Consider the following 21,508-nt stretch of genomic DNA (forward strand, 5'->3'; position numbering starts at 1 on the left):
GGCCGTGATATATGCACGGTCAGCGCGGAAGTCCCCGGCGCACCACAAGTCCCAGCCGCGTCGCAGTCCCAGCGGCCGGCGCGACCGTTCTCCCTGAGTCTACCCACTCAGCTAAGCTGAAGTGAGGAAATGGCACAAGCGCAGCAGCGCTATTGTCCCCGGCGCACTAACACACCCAGCAATGCTGCAGTGTGCGCGCGTATGCACGGGGACACAGAGTACCTTGACGGAGCAGGGCCATGTCCCTGACGATACTCAGCTCCATATCCAGCGGCTTCTCCAGGGGCTGTGGATGGAGCACGGTCTCAGTGCCTGGAGACCGGTAAAATCCCACTTCGCCCAGAGCCCTAATGGGGATGGGGAAGGAATCAGCATGTGGGCTCCAGCCTCCGTACCCGCAATGGGTACCTCAACCTTAACAAGCACCACCGACAGAAAGTGGGGTGAGAAGGGAGCATGCTGGGGGCCCTGTATGGGCCCTCTTTTCTTCCATCCGACATAGTCAGCAGCTGCTGCTGACTAAATAGTGGAGCTATGCGTGCGTGTCTGACCTCCTTCGCACAAAGCAAAAAACTGAGGGACCCGTGCTCCCACGGGGGGGGGGGTGTATAGCCAGAAGGGGAGGGGCCTTACACTTTTAAGTGTAGTACTTTGTGCGGCCTCCGGAGGCAGTAGCTATACACCCAATTGTCTGGGTCTCCCAATTAGGAGCGAAAAAGAAAGACCGCTCCCCACCCTGACAGACTCGCGTCCGTCGTGACCACCGCCCAGGATGGGGGTAGGAAGGATTTCCCCTTCGACAATGAAGTGTGAAGAAGCCACCACCGAAGGGAGGCTTTGGCTGCCTGAGAAAGGGAGACGTTCCTGTCGAGGGACGTCGACTTCCTGTCCCACTTGCGGAGAATGTCCCATTGAAGTGGACGCAGATGAAACTGCGCAAAAGGAACTGCCTCCATTGCTGCCACCATCTTCCCTAGGAAGTGCTGAGGCGCCTCAAGGGGTGTGACTGGCCTTGAAGGAGAGATTGCACCCCTGTCTGTAGTGAACGCTGTTTGTCCAGCGGAAGCTTCACTATCGCTGAGAGAGTATGAAACTCCATGCCGAGATATGTCAGTGATTGGGCCGGTGTCAGATTTGACTTTGGGAAATTGATGATCCACCCGAATCTCTGGAGAGTCTCCAGAGCAATGTCCAGGCTGTGTTGGCATGCCACTCGAGAGGGTGCCTTGACAAGCAGATCGTCTAAGTAAGGGATCACCGAGTGTCCCTGAGAGTGTAGGACTGCTACCACTGTTGCCATGACCTTGGTGAAGACCCGTGGTGCTGTCGCCAGGCCGAAAGGCAGTGCCACGAACTGAAGGTGTTCGTCCCCTATGGCGAAACGCAGGAAGCGCTGATGCTCTGGTGCAATCGGTACGTGGAGATAAGCATCTTTGATGTCGATTGATGCTAGGAAATCTCCTTGGGACATTGAGGCGATGACGGAGCGGAGCGATTCCATCCGGAACCGCCTGGTTTTTACGTGTTTGTTGAGCAGTTTTAGGTCCAGAACAGGACGGAAAGATCCGTCCTTTTTTGGCACCACAAACAAGTTGGAGTAAAAACCGTGACCCTGTTGCTGAAGAGGAACAGGGATCACCACTCCTTCTGCCTTCAGAGTGCACACCGCCTGAAGAAGAGCATCGGCTCGCTCGGGGGGCGGAGATGTTCTGAAGAATCGAGTCAGAGGACGAGAGCTGAACTCTATCCTGTAACCGTGAGACAGAATGTCTCTCACCCAACGGTCTTGTACCTGTGGCAGCCAGGCGTCGCAAAAGCGGGAAAGCCTGCCACCGACCGAGGATGCGGTGTGAAGAGGCCGAAAGTCATGAGGAGGCCGCTTTGGGAGCGGTTCCTCCGGCGGTCTTTTTAGGACGTGACTTAGACCGCCATGAATCGGAGTTCCTCTGATCCTTCTGAGGCCTTTTGGACGAGGAGAATTGGGACCTGCCCGCACCCCGAAAGGACAGAAACCTCGACTGTCCCCTCCTCTGTTGGGGTGTGTTTGGTTTGGCCTGGGGTAAGGATGTTTCCTTTCCCTTGGATTGTTTGATGATTTCATCCAATCTCTCACCAAACAAACGGTCGCCAGAAAATGGCAAACTGGTTAAGCACTTTTTGGAAGCAGAATCTGCCTTCTATTCCCGTAGCCACAAGGCCCTGCGTATTGCCACCGAATTGTCGGCTGCAACCGCCGTACGGCTCGCAGAGTCCAGGACAGCATTAATAGCGTAGGACGCAAATGCCGACGTTTGAGAGGTTATGGACGCCACCTGCGGCGCAGACGTACGTGTGAGTGCGTCAATTTGCGCTTGACCCGCTGAGATAGCTTGGAGTGCCCATACGGCTGCGAATGCTGGAGCAAAAGACGCGCCGATAGCTTCATAGATGGATTTCAACCAGAGCTCCATCTGTCTGTCAGTGGCATCCTTGAGTGAAGCCCCATCTTCAACTGCAACTATGGATCTAGCCGCCAGTCTGGAGATTGGAGGATCCACCTTGGGACACTGAGTCCAGCCCTTGACCACGTCAGGGGGGAAGGGATAACGTGTATCCTTAAGGCGCTTGGAAAAACGCTTATCTGGACAAGCTCGGTGTTTCTGGACTGCCTCTCTAAAGTCAGAGTGGTCCAGAAACATACTCGTTGTACGCTTGGGAAACCTGAAACGGAATTTCTCCTGCTGAGAAGCTGACTCCTCTACTGGAGGAGCTGAGGGAGAAATATCCAACATTTGATTGATGGACGCGATAAGATCATTCACTATGGCGTCCCCATCAGGAGTATCAAGGTTGAGAGCGGCCTCAGGATCAGAATCCTGATCAGCTACCTCCGCTTCATCATACAGAGAGTCCTCCCGCTGAGACCCTGAACAATGTGATGATGTCGAGGGAATTTCCCAGCGACCCCGCTTAGGCGGTCTGGGGCTGCGGTCCGTGTCAGAGACCTCACCCTGGGATCTATGAGACACCCCGGGAGGACATTGTTGTTCCAACTGAGGGGGACCAGGGAGCAATGATTCCACAGTGCCCATGATCTGAGATACCGGTCTGGACTGCAAGGCTTCTAATATCTTAGCCATAGTCTCAGAAAGTCTTTCAGTAAAAACTGCAAACTCCGTCCCTGTCACCTGGACAGTGTTAGCAGGTGGTTCCCCCTGGGCCACCCTTAGCAGAGGCTCCGGCTGAGTAAGTGCCACAGGGGCCGAGCATTGCACACAATGAGGGTCAGTGGAACCTGCCGGCAGTATAGCCGTACATGCGGCGCAGGCAGCATAGTAAGCCTGTGCTTTGGCACCCTTGCTTCTTGTGGACGACATGCTGTTGTCTCCTCTGAGCAATCCAGGAGGGTATATAGCCAAAAATCAACCGTGCACCATACAGTGTAAAGTATAGCCTATAATCATATAACTATAAGTACACTTCTGCACTAGTGGAGCCAGCACCTCAGGTGCTGCTTACCGCCCGCTCAAAGCGGTTGTGTGGTCACCAGAATCACTCCCTGGGTCTCCCAGCGCTTGTCTCCCCTCTCCAGCGTCAGAAGAGCTGACAGGAATGGCTGCCGGCGTCCTGAGGAGAGGAGGGGGCCGTGGGCGTGCCCTAGAAAGTGCGGGAATCTGGTGCCCCACTGTGCACAGTGAGGGGGGTGGAGTATGCAAAGCATGTTCCAGCCCCAGTGCTGACGTCCTGTACAGCGTCCCGCCCTTCCCCTGACTGGCAGGCCTGGGGGCGGGAAAAGAGTGAGACTAGGCCGCAAAAGCCGGGGACTAAAGTTATAAGCGCGGCCGGCGTATAAGCGCGGTCGGCGCGGTAGTCCCCGGCGTACTAACACTCCCAGGCGCGCTGCCGTGTGAAATGGCAGCGCGCGGTCAGCGCGGTAGTCCCCAGTAAACTAACACACCCAGCCACGCTGCAGTGTGTGATGGCACAAGCGCGGTCAGCGCTGCGGTCCCCGGCGCACTAACACACCCAGCAATGCTGGAGTGTTTCTGTGCGCGGTCCCCACGGGGACACAGAGTACCTCAAAGTAGCAGGGCCTTGTCCCTGACGATACTCGGCTCCTTATCCAGCAGAGTCCCCAGGAGCTGTGGATGGAGCACGGTCTCAGTGCCTGGAGACCGATTAGGATCCCACTTCACCCAGAGCCCATCAAGGGATGGGGAAGGAAAACAGCATGTGGGCTCCAGCCTCCGTACCCGCAATGGGTACCTCAACCTTAACAACACCGCCGACAAGAGTGGGGTGAGAAGGGAGCATGCTGGGGGCCCTGTTATGGGCCCTCTTTTCTTCCATCCGACATAATCAGCAGCTGCTGCTGACTAAGCTGTGGAGCTATGCGTGGATGTCTGCCTCCTTCGCACAAAGCATAAAAACTGAGGAGCCCATGGGAGCACGGGGGGTGTATAGGTAGAAGGGGAGGGGCTTTACACTTTTAGTGTAAATACTTTGTGTGGCCTCCGGAGGCATAGCTATACAACCCAATTGTCTGGGTCTCCCAATGGAGCGACAAAGAAATTTATTTTTCATGGAACTACAATCAAAGATCTAATTGTAGACTGCTGCTATTAGTCCTAGACTTTCACCTTTTTACACACATGTAGGCCTATTATACACACACACACAGCTCTGCAGCATACATAGAGACAAACACACAACTCTGCTGCGTACAGACACAGTTCTACTGCATACAGACACAGCTCTGCAGCATACATACAGACACACAGTTATACTGCATACAGACACAGCTCTGCAGCATACATACAGACACACAGCTCTGCAGCATACATACAGACACACAGCTCTGCTGCATACATACAGACACACACACAACTCTGCAGCATACATACAGACACACAGTTATACTGCATACAGACAGCTCTGCAGCATACATACAGACACACAGCTCTGCAGCATACATACAGACACACAGCTCTGCTGCATACATACAGACACACACAACTCTGCAGCATACATACAGACACAGTTATACTGCATACAGACACAGCTCTGCAGCATACATACAGACACACAGCTCTGCTGCATACATACATACACACACACACACACACACACACACAACTACACATATATATAATTATATATATATATATATATATATATATATACATACATACATATATATACATACATACATACATATACATACACACACACACATACATACAGGCACACAACTCTGCAGCATACATATATACATACAGACACACACAACTGCAGCTGCTACATACATACAGGCACACACACCTCTGTAGCTGCTGCATACATGCATGCATACATACATACATAGACACACACAACTCTGTAGCTGCTGTATACATGCATACAGACAGGCGGCTCCTGGGGGCCCGCACACGCGGCTCACTGGTGGCCCATAATCCGGGTGGCTAGGAGGGAGTATACAGGTCGAGGGGGGAGGGGGTAGCACTTACTTCTCGGCCACGGAGGAGAGGGGGCCCACACAGCGCCAGAGGTCGCTGGCTGGCACTGCGCCTCCATCTGTGGGACTGAGCAGGCCGCGCGGTAGCTCCGCCCATAGATGAAGCCCAACCCAGGAGGGCGCTGTGGTCTGCGCGCCTTAAAAAGGGACGGCAGCCACAGTTTCCTGCCGAGGACTGCGGTACCCGGAACTCGGCCTGGGGGCAGCAGAACTGAAGGCGAGTGGCCAAAATGTCGCCCCCCTGACACGTGCCGCCCGGGGCGGACCGCCCCCTCCACCCCCCCTTACTACGCTACTGAGTGAAGCTTATACCAATATAGTCTCTAATAACCTGAATCATCTTTAAATCACAGGAAAATCCCAGAATGTCTTATGATGTCCGAATACACATATGGGTCCGGTGCACAGTGCAACCACCATCTTATCCTGTATTTTGGACATCTTATAATCATGTCCATAACAGTCCCCCCTTTGTCGATAGGCTAAACGGCTTTAGGGTAAGATTTTGCCTATCGATTTGTCCTAATGCTGATTATCCTGCCTACGAGATACCCCTAACAGGTTCATCCACAAGGGATGGGTTAAGAATTAAGCAACCTAAAATACTTAATTCAGCCATTTCACAGACCCAGATACATATATTCAGGAATGCTTTTGTTTTCTGCTAAGACAGACATGCATAGATAGAGATATATATATATATATATATATATATATATATATATATATATATATATATATATATATATATATATATATATATACATACACACATATACACACACACAGTACAGACCAAACGTTTGGACACACCTTCTCATCTCTAGAACAACTGTTAAGAGGAGACTTTGTGCAGCGGGCCTTCATGGTAAAATAGCTGCTAGGAAACCACTGCTAAGGACAGGAACAAGCAGAAGAGACTGGTTTGGGCTAAAGAACACAAGGAATGGACATTAGACCAGTGGAAATCTGTGCTTTGGTCTGATGAGTCCAAATTTGATATCTTTGGATCCAACCACCGTGTCTTTGTAGAAAAGGTGAACGGATGGACTCTACATGGCTGGTTCCCACCGTGAAGCATGGAGGAGGAGGTGTGATGGTGTGGGGGAGCTTTGCTGGTGACACTGTTGGGGATTTATTCAAAATTGAAGGCATACAGAACCAGCATGGCTACCACAGCATCTTGCAGCGGCGTGCTATTCCATCCGGTTTGCGTTTAGTTGGATCATCATTTATTTTTCAACAGGACAATGACCCCAAACACACCTCCAGGCTGTGTAAGGGCTATTTGACTAAGAAGGAGAGTGATGGGGTGCTACACCAGATGACCTGGCCTCCACAATCACCAGACCTGAACCCAATCGAGATGGTTTGGGGTGAGCTGGACCGCAGAGTGAAGGCAATAGGGCCAACAAGTGCTAAGCATCTCTGGGAACTCCTTCAAGACTGTTGGAAAACCATTTCCGATGACTACCTCTTGAAGCTCATCAAGAGAATGCCAAGAGTGTGCAAAGCAGTAATCAAAGCAAAAGGTGGCTACTTTGAAGAACCTAGAATATAAGACATATTTTCAGTTGTTTCACACTTTTTTATTAAGTATTTCATTCCACATGTGATAATTCATAGTTTTGATGCCTTCAATGTGAATCTACAATTTTCAGTCATGAAAAAAAAGAAAACTCATTGAATGAGAAGGTGTGTCCAAACTTTTGGTCTATATATTATTATATCTATATCTATATATATATATATATATCTATATATATATATATCTATATCTATATCTCTATATATCTATATCTCTATATATCTATATCTCTATATATCTATATCTCTATATATCTATATATCTATATATCTATATATCTATATATCTATATCTATATACACACATACACACACATACATATATATATTTTTTTTTTTTATTTCAATGATTCTCCTTAATACAATATTTTAGCACATGTAACTTACAGGTGGCTCCTACATCCTGGATGACACCCAAGATGATGAGCACATTGAGAACACAGAGTTTGGACTAACCAATTCAGTAGAGATGATGCACATTTATTAATTGCTCTCAGTGAGAGAACCAAAATTAAAATTTTGTAGTTGTGATACCTTTTAATGGCTAACTAAAAAAAATAAAATATGATGTTATAAAGCAAGCTTTTGAGACATCTCAGGTCTCTTCCTCAGGCATGGTATGACAAAATATCTGAAGAAACAAATATACACACAAAACAGGGCAGAGCGATGCTTAGTAAAAGGCCATTTAAATAAAAACTGAGCTTGGAAAGTGAATCCTTAATTAGCTTTGATTAGTGGTGTGAGTTTTATTGTCCCAATATCCATGTAGGATTAGAGGCAAGGTGTCCTAGCAGTCTTTGGAGCTGACCTCTCAGATTTTGTAATGCCCTCAGACACACCAAGAGGAACTTATCCTTGCAATGTAAAGAGCTGCAAAACCTGGACTCATGTAGAGACCAAAGACCGGATATAGATCCCTAACACAGAAGGACTATAAAAGATTCCTGGGACATTCACATGCTCCTCTTCCAACGTGGTGTACTTAATCCTGTGCACTATATGTACTATTGGGGGCCTCTTATGTTGGAGACACAGGGCAGAGAGAGCAAGGATGAGATCTCACCGCCACACAATTACAGACAAAAAACTCCATTTACCTGTGGCTAAACATTTCTGTGCTCCAGGACACAACATAAACCACATGAAAGTGGTCATATTAAAAGGCAACGTCAGATCACAAAATCATCGAAGGGTCTGGGAATACAAATTCATCACAACGTTTAACTCTGTGGACACAGGACTCAACCTCTCAGGACGATTTATGACTCATTACAAAATCTGAGAGGTCAGCTCCGGAGACTGCTAGGGCACCATGCCTCTGATCCTACATGGATATTGGGACAATAAAACTCACACCACTAATCAAAGCTAATTAAGGATTCACTTTCAAAGCTCAGTGTTTATTTAAATGTCCTTTTTTTAATATGCATCCCTCTGCCCTGTTTTGTGTATATATTTGTGCTTCTTCAGATATTTTGTAATACCATGCCTGAGGAAGAGACCTGAGATGTCTCGAAAGCTTGCTTTATAAGATCATATTTTATTTTTAGTTAGCCATTACAAGGTATCACAACTACAAAAATGTTAATTTGGTTTTTCTCACTGAGAGCAATCAATCATTTTTCAACTGGCTAACACGGAACCAAACCCTATTTCTTTTAACCCATAGATGCAAATTGATACACGCCCCGACCCCGACCCGTGATATTTGATTGGACTATATTTTGTCAACACCCTTTTCTTATCTACAACTATAAAAGTTTTGTGAACCATAAACTGAGGGTTATCTTGCTGGCGTCCGTCATGAGAGGAAGCTCTAAACCGATTTATAGTCTGTTATGTCTTCCCGTGTGCACACATGACATTTCAGAATCTGAAAAGAGCAGTCAGATCTTAAAGGACCCTTTGTAGTCTCACCTCAACAAACCCCCTTGCCCAATTGCAGATATCAATTTGATTAACAGGAGAGGCGACGTGCTTGGTGGTTTTAACACTTTGCCTTACACAGAAGCCGGAGTCTCTGTTTTAGCAAAGGTTGTCGTCATACTCCCCTTCCCCAAACATCAATGCGTTTGGATGGGGCACGTTTAATTTGTCTGTTTGGATTTTGTGAACGATACCTACATTTATCGGCGGAGTGCTTCAGGGCTTGTTCCCACTTGTAGAAGTTTTTTCGGATACTGGTGAAAGCTTTCATCTGCTTGTCTGCGACTTCTTCTTCTCCTTGTAGTATTTCAAGGATTCCGTCTCCAAAATGTCGGATTCTCTGCGGAGACGACGAGAATGGACTAAAATGGAAAATCATCAGAGCCGGCGTATATAGGAAATATCGCCGTACGGGCACGTGGAGGACTTCTAAAAAGGGAAATAATGGTTTATAGACTCCGCTCACACAGATCTTACATCTATGAGAAATAGCAGCTTCTCTGACTCGGACTCGGGGACGCCGGCGCCGATCAGCTTCACTTTTTTCTCCGCCTCCTGTAGTTTGGTTTTGATTTGACTCTCCAGGTTAGGTATAGTCCTCTAAAAAAAAAAAACAAAAAAAAAAAAAAATAAAAAAAAATGTATAGGCTATATTTGAAGGTCAAGGTTATTTATGTGGTTGATGGGAATATTCATGGTACTGGTTTTTGGTAGTACTTAATATCCCTGGTGGTCTAGGGTACATTGGAGGAACATGTAATAAGCTTAGAATTGAAAAATGGATTAATTTTGATATCTACAGTAATTTTAAATTTCCATTTAAAAACATTTTTACATAAATCACTAGAAACATTGTAGGTCATTATCTGTTAACAGAAATGGGCTTCTTTCCCCATGATTTGGTTCCTTATCTCCTGGTCTGATCACTTTCTGAAATCACTGACGCCCTACACGGGAAGCTGAGATTAAACAGATTTTTTCAGCTTCACTGAGAGATCAGGTTACAGCTTCTACCGCTTATTTGGGGGTGTTATTCCCTGGTGAAATGTCACATAGTTCCAGACAAGAAGAGTATTTAGCCTCTGACTGAGAAACACAGAGCTTAGTGGTTACAGTCATAGTGGAGTAAACTTCATGCTTACAGGCAGGGCCGCCACTAGGAATTTCAGGGCCCCATATTGGCAAAATTTTCGGGCCCCCTTGAGACTTCGCCCAGGCTCCACCCCAGCTCTGCCTCCACCCCTCAAACCTTCCACAGTCCTGCCACCACTCTTTGAAAAACTCATACACATACATATCACACACGCCCTGCCCTTCCTATCTCACACAGCCTGTACACACACACACGCACCCCTATATCACACACAGCCTGCGGCACCCCCATCTCTCACACAGCCTGCGCCATCCCCATATCACACAGCCTGTACACACACACACACACACACACACACAGCCCGCAGCAACCCCCGTATTACAAAGCCCACACACACACACACAGAAGTTCCAGTCACTTTTCCTGTCATGAGATCAGGCACATGATTAGTCAGCTGACATGGAAGGTCCTGAATTTACAGGTCCTTCATCTTCTCAGCTCCTGCAGCCTCCGTTGTGGTCCGGTACGTTTCCATTCCTGTCCTGCTCAGCAGAGCAGGAAGAGAGGTGGCAGCTCTCTATGAGCAGCCCGGGCCCCCCCTCATTGCCCTAATGGTGGTCCCTGCCCTTGGGGCCCGGTGAGCAGATGAATGAAAGGGGAGGGCCCCCCTCCTGGCTTCTGCTCACCGGGCCCCCTACAGGAGTCACAGTAGTAATGTCCTGATGGCGGCCCTGGTTACAGGCTCTGAAGGGGTACACTTTGAAATCCTCATCTATTACCCTGTTTCCTGAAAAAGAGAATTTTGTTACTTACCGTAAATTCTTTTTCTTATAGTTCCGTATTGGGAGACCCAGACCATGGGGTGTATAGCTTCTGCCTCCGGAGGACACACAAAAGTACTACACTTAAAAGTGTAGCTCCTCCCTCTGAGCTTATACACCCCCTGGTAGCCAGTCCTAGCCAGTTTAGTGCAAAAGCTGAAGGAGAATAGCCACCCACAAGTAGAACCGAGTAAGAACCGGAACAACCGGAGACTCTGTCCACGACAACAGCCGGTGATAACACACGGAACAAGAAAATTGCCAACAGGCAACAGGGAGGGAGCTGGGTCTCCCAATACGGAACTATAAGAAAAAGAATTTACGGTAAGTAACAAAATTCTCTTTTTCTTTATCGTTCCTTTGGGAGACCCAGACCATGGGACGTTCCAAAGCTGTCCCTGGGTGGGAATAAACAGAAAAAAGTAAGAAGTAGGCGGAGCCTAACTTCACAAGTGGGCGACAGCCGCCTGAAGGATGAGTCTGCCCAAGCTCGCATCTGCCAAAGCATGAGCATGCACTTGGTAGTGCTTCGAAAAGGTATGCAGGCTAGTCCAAGTGGCAGCCTGACAGACTTGTTGAGCCGTAGCCTGGTGCCTAAAAGCCCAAGAGGCACCGACAGCTCTGGTCGAGTGTGCTTTGATCCCCGGCGGGGGAGGCACCTGAGTACTCTGGTAGGCGTCCGAAATGGTCGATCTAATCCAACGGGCCAAGGTCGGCTTAGAAGCAGAGAGACCCTTGCGCCGCCCTGTGGTTAGCACAAAAAGAGAGGTGCACCGCCTAAGCGCAGCGGTGCGAGACACATAGATCCGGAGAGCACGCACCAGATCTAGAGTATGCAGCGCTTTCTCAAAGCGATGAACAGGGGCCGGACAGAAGGAAGGCAAGGAAATATCCTGGTTAAGGTGGAAGGGAGAGACCACCTTAGGAAGAAAGTCCGGGGTCGGACGGAGAACTACCTTGTCTTGGTGAAAAACCAAAAAAGGTGACTCCGAGGAGAGCGCAGCCAAATCAGAGACTCTCCTGAGAGAAGTTATGGCAACTAGAAAGGCCACCTTTTGAGAAAGACGATACAAAGAAACCTCCCTAAGGGGCTCGAAAGGGGGTTTCTGCAATACCGTGAGGACCAAGTTAAGGTCCCAGGGATCCAAGGGCCACCGATAAGGCGGAATGATGTGAGACGCACCTTGCATGAAGGTGCGGACCTGAGCCAGCCGGGCGAGACGCCGCTGGAACAGCACTGATAGAGCTGAGACTTGTCCCTTGAGAGAGTTGAGGGACAGTCCTAGCTGCAGACCGGACTGTAAAAAAAAAAAAAAAAAGACAGAAGGGTCGGCAACGAGAATGGCCAAGGAGAATGGCCGGAAGAGCGACATCAGGACAGGAAAAAGTCCTGTGATAGATCTTGACGGAGGAAGACTTACGGGCCTGAGTCATAGTGGAGATGACTTCAGGAGGAATACCAGAACCCGTCAAAATCCAGGACTCAAGAGCCACGCCGTCAATTTGAGTGCCGCAGAATTCGGGCGGAAAAACGGACCTTGCGAGAGCAGGTCTGGACGGTCCGGAAGATGCCACGGCATCTCCACGGACAGTTGGAGCAGGTCCGGATACCAAGCTCGCCTGGGCCAGTCCGGTGCAATGAGGATGACTCGACGGCCCTCCATTCTGATCTTGCGCAGGACTCTGGGCAAGAGAGCTAGAGGGGGAAAAACGTAGGACAGACGAAGCTGGGACCAGTCTTGAACCAGAGCGTCCGCGGCGAAGGCCTGAGGATCGTGGGAGCGAGCCACGTAAACCGGAACCTTGTTGTGACGGGATGCCATTAGGTCCACGTCCGGAGTGCCCCACTTGCGGCAGATTGACTGAAACACTGCCGGGTGCAGGGACCCACTCGCCACCGTCCCACGGATTGACGGCTGAGATAATCTGCCTCCCAGTTTTCTACGCCAGGGATGTGGACTGCGGATATGGTGGACTTGGAGGTCCTCCGCCCATTGAAGAATGCGTTGGACCTCCAACATTGCCAGGCGGCTGCGTGTCCCCGCCTTGGTGATTGATGTAGGCAACCGCTGTCGCGTTGTCTGACTGGACTCGAATGTGCCTGCCCGCCAACAGGTGGTGAAAGGCTAGGAGAGCTAGAAGCACAGCTCTGGTTTCCAGCACATTGATTGAAAGGGCTGACTCGGACGGAGTCCAAGTGCCCTGTGCTCTGTGGTGGAGATGTACCGCTCCCCAGCCGGATAGACTGGCATCCGTGGTGAGAATCACCCAGGACGGAGTCAGGAAGGAGCGCCCTTGGGACAGGGAGATGGGGTCGAAGCCACCACTGAAGAGAGCTCCTGGTCCGTGGCGACAGAGCCACTAACCTCTGTAAGGAGGAAGGCCGCTTGTCCCAACAGCGGAGAATGTCCAGCTGCAGAGGGACGCAGATGGAACTGGGCAAAGGGAACCGCCTCCATGGAGCGCACCATTTGACCCAGCACCTGCATCAGATGCCTGAGGGTATAACGGCGGGGCCTCAGGAGAGAGCGCACCGCCAACCGGAGTGACAGCTATTTGTCTAAGGGCAACTTCACAAGTGCCGGCAAAGTCTCGAACTGCATCCCTAGGTACGTGAGACTCTGGGTCGGAGTCAGAGTGGATTTGGGAAGATTGACAATCCACCCGAATTGGGCTAGGGTGGCGAGAGTGAGCGAAACACTCTGCTGACAGTCTGCGCTGGATGTACCCTTGACCAGAAGGTCGTCCAGATAAGGAAGCACTGCTAACCCCTGGAGGTGCAGGACCGCAATCACTGCCGCCATGACCTTGGTGAATACCCGAGGGGCCGTGGCTAACCCGAAGGGGAGAGCCACGAATTGGAAATGATCCTCTCCTATCGCAAAACGTAACAAACGCTGATGTGACACTGCGATTGGCACATGTAGATAGGCATCTCTGATGTCGATGGACGCCAGGAACTCCCCTTGGGTCATAGAGGCAATGACTGATCGCAGAGACTCCATGGGAAAATGCCGCACCCGGACATGCTTGTTGAGAAGCTTGAGATCCAGGATGGGCCGGAAGGTACCGTCCTTTTTTGGAACTAGGAAGAGATTTGAGTAAAAACCCTCTGAACCGTTCTGAGCGGGAACTGGGACAATCACTCAGTTTGCCTGCAAGGACGCCACGGCCTGCGAGGAGGCGGCGGCCTTGGAGGCAGGGGGGAGTTGAGAGAAAAAAATCTGTTTGGAGGGCTGGAAGAGAATTCTATCCTGTAGCCGTGAGATATGAGGTCTCTCACCTACTGATCGGAGACTTGCTTTAACCAAGCGTCGCCAAAGTGGGAGAGCCTGCCACCGACTAAGGACGTGGCTGGAGCGGGGGCCGCAGAGTCATGAGGAAGCTGCCTTAGTGGCAGAACCTCCTGCGTCCTTCTCGGGACGCGCTTTTGGGCGCCAGTTGGATTTCTGAATCCTTGGCTGAGTTAGCGGACAAGGCGGAAGGCTTAGAGGATGACCAGTTGGAGGAACGAAAGGGAACGAAACCCTCGATTGATTCCTACCCTGGGCGGGTTTCCTGTCTTGGTTTGTGGCATGGAAGTACTCTTCCCGCCAGTAGCTTCTTTAATGATTTCATCCAGCTGTTCACCAAACAGCCGTGAACCAGCAAAAGGGAGCCCAGCAAGAAACTTCTTGGAAGAAGCATCCTGCCCTTCCACTCTCGAAGCCACAAAATCCTGCGGATAACAAGAGAATAGCTGAAGCCACCGCAGTGCGGTGAGCAGCCTCTAGCATGGCAGACATGGCATAGGATGAAAAAGCTGAAGCCTGAGCGTTAAGGTAACCCATCTCAGGCATAGATTCCTTGGTGAGGGAATGCATCTCCTCTAGAGAAGCAGAGATGGCTTTGAGAGCCCACACTGCTGCAAAAGTCGGGGAAAACGCGGCCCCCCGCAGCTTCATACACAGATTTGGCCAGAAGGTCAATCTGACGGTCAGTGGAATCCTTAAGTGAGGTGCCGTCAGCCACCGACACAACGGTCCCGGGTGAGAGCCTAGACACCGGAGGGTCTACCTTTGGGGAGTGAGACCACTCCTTGACCACCTCAGGTGGAAATTGAAACCGGTCATCAGAAACCACGCTTTGGAAAGCTTTAGTCAGGGCAGGCCCTGGGTTTGGTCACAGCGGTCTGAAAACTGGGAGTGGTTAAAGAACACACTCTTCACTCTCTTAGGCGAGGTAAACTGATGTTTTTCTGCCAAAGAGAGTTGCTCCTCTGACACTGGCGGATTGAGATCCAGCACAGAATTAATAGAAGCAATCAAAATCACTAAGATCTGAGTCACCCTCAGAGAAATCGATGGGATACATAGCCTCCGAGCCCCCAGTGAAGGCATCCTCCTCATCTTGAGAGTCAGCTCTTGAGACAGAGCCGTGGGATGGGGAGGGGGAGGAAACCCTGCGCCTTCTCTTAGAAGGACGGGGTCTGGGATCAGATGATGAATCCTCCGTGAGCTCTGATGGACGGAGGTCAGAGGATAGGAGTCCTCTGTCAAGAGTATTAGAGGCACCCTGTGAGGGGGGCTGAAGGTCCACAAACCGGAGACCGGCTGTGGCTTACCAGACCGCTGAGCGCGGTGTTGTGTGCCCTCCAGATCCCGAAGCCCGGTCCCCCAGTCGCAGCACCTCAGCAGAGATGCAGAATGCAGGATGTCCCAGAGCAGAGTGAACTCTGCCTGAGAAGAGGGTGTTCCTATAAAAGAGCGGGAACTGGAGGGGCTATAGAGGACCTGCAGGGAAGGAGGGACGCCCCAGCAGTGGGGAGTGTCCCTCCCCTGTGTAGAACGGCCGCTGGGAGGAGCCGAACTCTGTCCCTCTGCATGAGTGACATGCGAGGGCAGGAAAATGAAACTAGGCCTCCGGCGAAGCCGGGGCCTAAATTTAAGCGGCGAGGGCCGACAAGCAGGCACCATCGGCGCGGTTCTCAGGCAACAGCTAGAGAACCCGCCGGAAAAGTTAAAACAATCACATACAGCATACTCTCTCCCTTACAATAAAGAACCGGGACCCCCAACATAAACGTCTCAGGTACTTAGCTGCTGAGACGCAGGGCCATGTCCCTGGGGATGAGTGCTCCGGTCCAACAGAATCCTCAAGGGGCCTGCGGATGGAGACCGGACTCCTGCCAGGCATGGAGACCGTGCTGGCTCCCACTTCAAGCCAGAGCCCAGAAGGGATGGTGAAGGAGCACGGCATGTAAGGCTGCAGCCTTGTAAATCAACCTTAACAACACCGCCGACACAGTGGGGTGAGAAGGACATGCCGGGAGTCCAGACATGGACCCGCTTTTCTTCAAACTCTTTCCAAAAGTCAAACAAATCAGATGAGAATGCATGTGTGGATGTATGCCTCCTGACACAAAGCAATAAACTGGCTAGGACTGGCTACCAGGGGGTGTATAAGCTCAGAGGGAGGAGCTACACTTTTAAGTGTAGTACTTTGTGTGTCCTCCGGAGGCAGAAGCTCAACACCCACGGTCTGGGTCTCCCAAAGGAACGATAAAGAAATAAGACCTACACATCCCCCCCCCAAAAAAAAAAAACAAAAACCAACTAGTAGGAACTTTGGCGCTTTTTTGAGTATGCTTAAAATATAAGCCCTAATCTAAAAATATGCCCTTTTTGCGGTCCCATAAGAAAGTGACTCCACCCCCCCCACAGAAGGCAGACTCCCCCCCCCCCCCAAAGAAGGCAGACTCCCGCGCCCCCCCCCCAAAGAAGGCAGACTCCCGCGCCCCCCCCCCAAAGAAGGCAGACTCTCCCCCCCAAGAAGGCAGACTCTCCCCCCCCCCAAGAAGGCAGACTGCTCCCCCCCCAAGAAGGCAGACTCTCCCCCCCAAGAAGGCAGACTCTCCCCCCCCCAAGAAGGCAGACTCCCCCCCCCCCAAGAAGGCAGACTCCCCCCCCCCCCAAGAAGGCAGACTCCCCCCCCCCCAAAGAAGGCAGACTCCCGCCCCCCCCCCAAAGAAGGCAGACTCCCCCCCCCCCCCCAAGAAGGCAGACTCCCCCCCCCCCCCCCAAGAAGGCAGACCTCCCCCCCCCCCCTCCCCAAAGAAGGCAGACTCCCCCCCCCCCCCCCCCCAAAGAAGGCAGACTCCCCCCCCCCCCCCCCCAAAGAAGGCAGACTCCCCCCCCCCCCCCAAAGAAGGCAGACTCCCCCCCCCCCCCCAAAGAAGGCAGACTCCCCCCCCACCCCCAAAGAAGGCAGACTCCCGCCCCCCCCCCCCAAAGAAGGCAGACTCCCCCCCCCCCAAGAAGGCAGACTCTCCCCCCCCAAGAAGGCAGACTCCCCCCCCCAAAGAAGGCAGACTCCCCCCCCCCCCCCCCCAAAGAAGGCAGACTCCCCCCCCCCCCCAAAGAAGGCAGACTCCCCCCCCCCCCCCAAAGAAGGCAGACTCCCCCCCCCCAAAGAAGGCAGACTCCCCCCCCCCCCCCAAAGAAGGCAGACTCCCCCCCCACCCCCCAAAGAAGGCAGACTCCCCCCCCCCCCCAAAGAAGGCAGACTCCCCCCCCCAGAAAGAAGGCAGACACCCCCCCCCCCCAAAGAAGCAGACTCTCCACCCCCCCCCAAAGAAGGCAGACTCTCCCCCCCCCCCAAAGAAGGCAGACTCTCCCCCCCCCCCAAGAAGGCAGACTCTTCCCCCCCCCTTCCCAAGAAGGCAGACTCCCCCCCCCCCCAAGAAGCCAGCTTCCCCCCCCCCCCAAGAAGGCAGACTCCCCCCCCCCCCCCCAAGAAGGCAGACTCCCCCCCCCCCCAAGAAGGCAGACTCCCCCCCCCCCCCCAAGAAGGCAGACTCCCCCCCCCACCAAAGAAGGCAGGACTCTCCCCCCCCAAAGAAGGCAGACTCTCCCTCCCCCAAGAAGGCAGACTCTCCCCCCCAAGAAGGCAGACTCTCCCCCCCCAAGAAGGCAGACTCTCCCCCCCCAAGAAGGCAGACTCTCCCCCCCAAGAAGGCAGACTCTCCCCCCCCCAAGAAGGCAGACTCTCCCCCCCCAAGAAGGCAGACTCTCCCCCCCCAAGAAGGCAGACTCTCCCCCCCCCCCCAAGAAGGCAGACTCTCCCCCCCCCCCCCAAGAAGGCAGACTCTCCCCCCCCCCAAGAAGGCAGACTCTCCCCCCCCCCAAGAAGGCAGACTCCCCCCCCCCCAAGAAGGCAGACTCCCCCCCCCCCAAAGAAGGCAGACTCCCCCCCCCAAAGAAGGCAGACTCCCCCCCCCCCCAGAGAAGGCAGACCCCCCCCCCCAAAGAAGCAGACTCTCCTCCCCCCCCCCCCAAAGAAGGCAGACTCCCCCCCAAAGAAGGCAGACTCTCCCCCCCCCCCCCCCCAAAGAAGGCAGACTCTCCCCCCCCCCCCCAAGAAGCAGACTCTCCCCCCCCCCAAGAAGGCAGACTCTCCCCCCCCCCCAAGAGAGGCAGTGTGAGGTAAATCCTGGGATATGAAGAGGAATTATGACTAGAAGTCATAATTGCTCTCATCACTCCCTGGCAGTGCCCCCCCTCCCTTTCTTGTTCTCAAATGTCCAGCATCTGTGAAGGTGTCACATCCCACTTACACCTCCAACAGCCATCTCCTCTGATATGGAGATGAGATGATGTGAGGACAATGGACACAGGATGACTCCCTGCCGTCACCCTGTAACAAGAGTTGTATCTCATTAGCAAGGCTTGGAAGTAGCCAGACAGAACGACTCAGTAAAAAATGGTTCATATCTCGCAAGCCATATCTCCGATAAATATGGCAACCATAAAAATGGTGGTTTGCGCAGGCGGACGATGCTAGCACACTACCTTTTTTATGGAAGGGGGAGCTTGGAAATACCCCAGGCGTGATATCAGCCATATGGGAACTCGTAGACAGGTCATGAGTCCCCTCGTTCTGTAGCTAAATTCATAACTGTCACAATGAGAGCATTGGCGTCCGCCTACGACGCTCCCAGGCAAAGTTATGGCCCATATTCCATGTTGTGAATTTGTCCATAACTCCAGCCAGGGGTGGAGCAGTGCTCCCTGTGAGGTCACTAAGGTAGGAGGGGACCTGGATTTGCCCAGGTTGATAACCCTGCTTCGGCCATTTTCCAAGGTTCTTCTCGCTGGGGGCACGTGTAGGAAACATCTGTGGGAGTTCCTGGAAACCTGGTCTACAGCGCCCCCCTGTGGCCAGACGCAACAAGGTAACTGATTGAACTGTGTATGCCTGTTTGTAACCCATGCTTTATCTGTAACTGTACTCTGACATATGTATATTCTGTAGATTCCCTATTGTATATATTGTAGTTTCTAGTGTGCTTTAGGCTGATTAAATTATATAATTAATCTTGGGCTGTTCTGTTATCTCGATCTAGAATCCCACGTCTGTGTGTTCGGCTAATAGTTACTGTGAAGCGGTTGGTGGCAGCGAGTTTGTGCCAAGGATTATTGTGGGGAGGCCAGTGAGATTCGGGGAGATTTTATATATTCCGCCCGCGGAGGTCGGGGGAATATATACCCTACTCTCACCGGGGACCCTTCAATAATCGGCATAAGTAGTATAGCGGCCTCCATTGCTTATTGTCGGGCAATTCCATAATTGGCCTGACTATAAGAGGGGCGCTAGAGAGCGCATCACGTGCTCTGTCGGGTCGGGAGGTATAAAGTAGGGGTGACCCCCACTTGTTACCCCCCGATTGTGACGTACTGGTAGCCAGCGCGGGGGATTTCTGAGTGACCCCCCCGGTGGTTTGTGACATATTGGTGGCATAGCGGTGGGATCGAGATAATAGTGTGTGTGAGTGTGAGACCCATACTCCCAGACACTAAAGACTGCCTGCAGCAGCTGTGGCTGCTGGGGTCTTCAGACTAGCTCAACACTAGAGTGGTCAGAGTGCAGATACTGTAAGGTGTGTGGAGGCATCAGGTGTCAGTTCTGTGTCAGTGACCAAAGTCTGCAACAATGGCTGATAGCACCAGGAGCAAAGCCAAAGGAATGGCCGATGCTCAGGCCAGAGACGATGAGGAGGTTGTCCACGAGCCCTCCAGGAGCTCGACGCCAGAAAGCCGTTCTGCCGAGGACATTGCACAACCTGGCACTGCTGGACAAGATGAGGAGGAGCTCGCCCAAGGTTCCTCAACGAGCCAGATGCCAGCCCTCCGCTCTGCAATGACAGTGAAGCACCAGGCTCCGCAGCGGGCCGCAGATCACCACGTGCCATTCCACCGAGCCTGGGAGGCTCGGATAGCCTTCTTCAAATGGGCTATGGCCCTTCTCTCAGGCTGGAGACCGGGATACCTACGAGATACTCATGGCAGAGCGCAGGGCAGAGCGGCAGGCAGCGCGTGAAGAGCGCCAGGCAGAGCGTGAGGCTGCGGAGCGACGGCAACAGGCAGACCGTGACCACCAGCTGCAGCTAGCTCAGCTCCGGCCCTCATCAGCCACACGTGACCTTCAAGACACCAAACTTCCAAAGGTCCGTGTTGAGGACTTCCCAGTGCTGGAGAAGGATGGAGACTTGGACTCTTTCTTGACTGCTTTTGAGCGGACTTGCTTGCAGCACCATCTGAACAAGGACCAGTGGGCCAAATACCTGACCCCCCGTTTAAGGGGTAAGGCCCTGGATATCCTTGGGGACTTGCCTGCTGAGGCAGATCAGGGCTACGACACCATCAAGCGGGCCCTGATCCAACAGTACAACCTCACCCCGGAGTCCTACCGCAAGAAGTTCCGGAGCCTACAGAAGGGACCAAAGGACTCCTGGGCTGACCACAGGGGGGCACTTGCCCGAGCTGCCGACCACTGGACCCAAGGCCTGCAGCTTTCCACCGGACCGGAGATCCTGGACTTGTTCATCACGGAGCAACTCTTGTGGAACTGCCCTGAGGATCTCCGCCAGTTCATCCGAGACCAGAAGCCAAAGGGGTCCACGGCTACAGCTGCCCTGGGCGATGACTACACCAACAATCGGGCTCCTGAAGCCAGGAGAGCAGCCACCAGCAGCACCTGGAGAGGGGGTAAGATGAACTCTGCGACTGCCCCACCTGCCCCTAGACTGCAGGGGGTGTCCCCCTCAACTCCCCTCTTCCAGGCCCGTGGCAGAACCAAGACGGTGCCACCAGTGCAACCTACCTGGACACTTCAAGGCCATGTGCCCTCAGCGTCCCAAGGCCCCGGCTCCGTCCCCGTCCCAAGGGCCGCCCAAGGTGTATTGTGTGGGTGGGGGTGGTGGTAGGTCCCTGGACAGCTTCCAACCTGTCACCGTCGGCCAGTCTGTGACCATAGGACTGCGAGACAGCGCCTCGGAGGTGACTCTGGTGCGGCCTGAGATGGTGTCCCCCCAAGACTTGATCCCTGGAAAAACCCTCGCTGTCTCCGGGATTGGAGGCATTGACCCGGCGCTGCCTGTTGCTGACATTTATGTGGACTGGGCGCAGGGCGAGGGGTGAGGGAGGTGGGGGTAACTGATCGGATCCCTGCAAACGTGCTACTTGGGACAGATTTGGGGCAAATAACCTCCCAGTTTGGCCCCGCCCCAAAGGCTGAACCTTCAGCCAGTGCTGACATGACTCCTGA

General features: G+C 52.5%; 1 pseudogene; it reads right to left on the reverse strand.

Moving 5' to 3' along the window:
- Window positions 1-21,508, reverse strand: part of LOC142290889 (interferon-induced GTP-binding protein Mx2-like) — a 107,139-nt pseudogene that overhangs the window by 49,881 nt on the left and 35,750 nt on the right.

Source organism: Anomaloglossus baeobatrachus, chromosome 2, assembly GCF_048569485.1.
Source record: "Anomaloglossus baeobatrachus isolate aAnoBae1 chromosome 2, aAnoBae1.hap1, whole genome shotgun sequence".
Lineage (NCBI taxonomy): Eukaryota > Metazoa > Chordata > Amphibia > Anura > Aromobatidae > Anomaloglossus > Anomaloglossus baeobatrachus.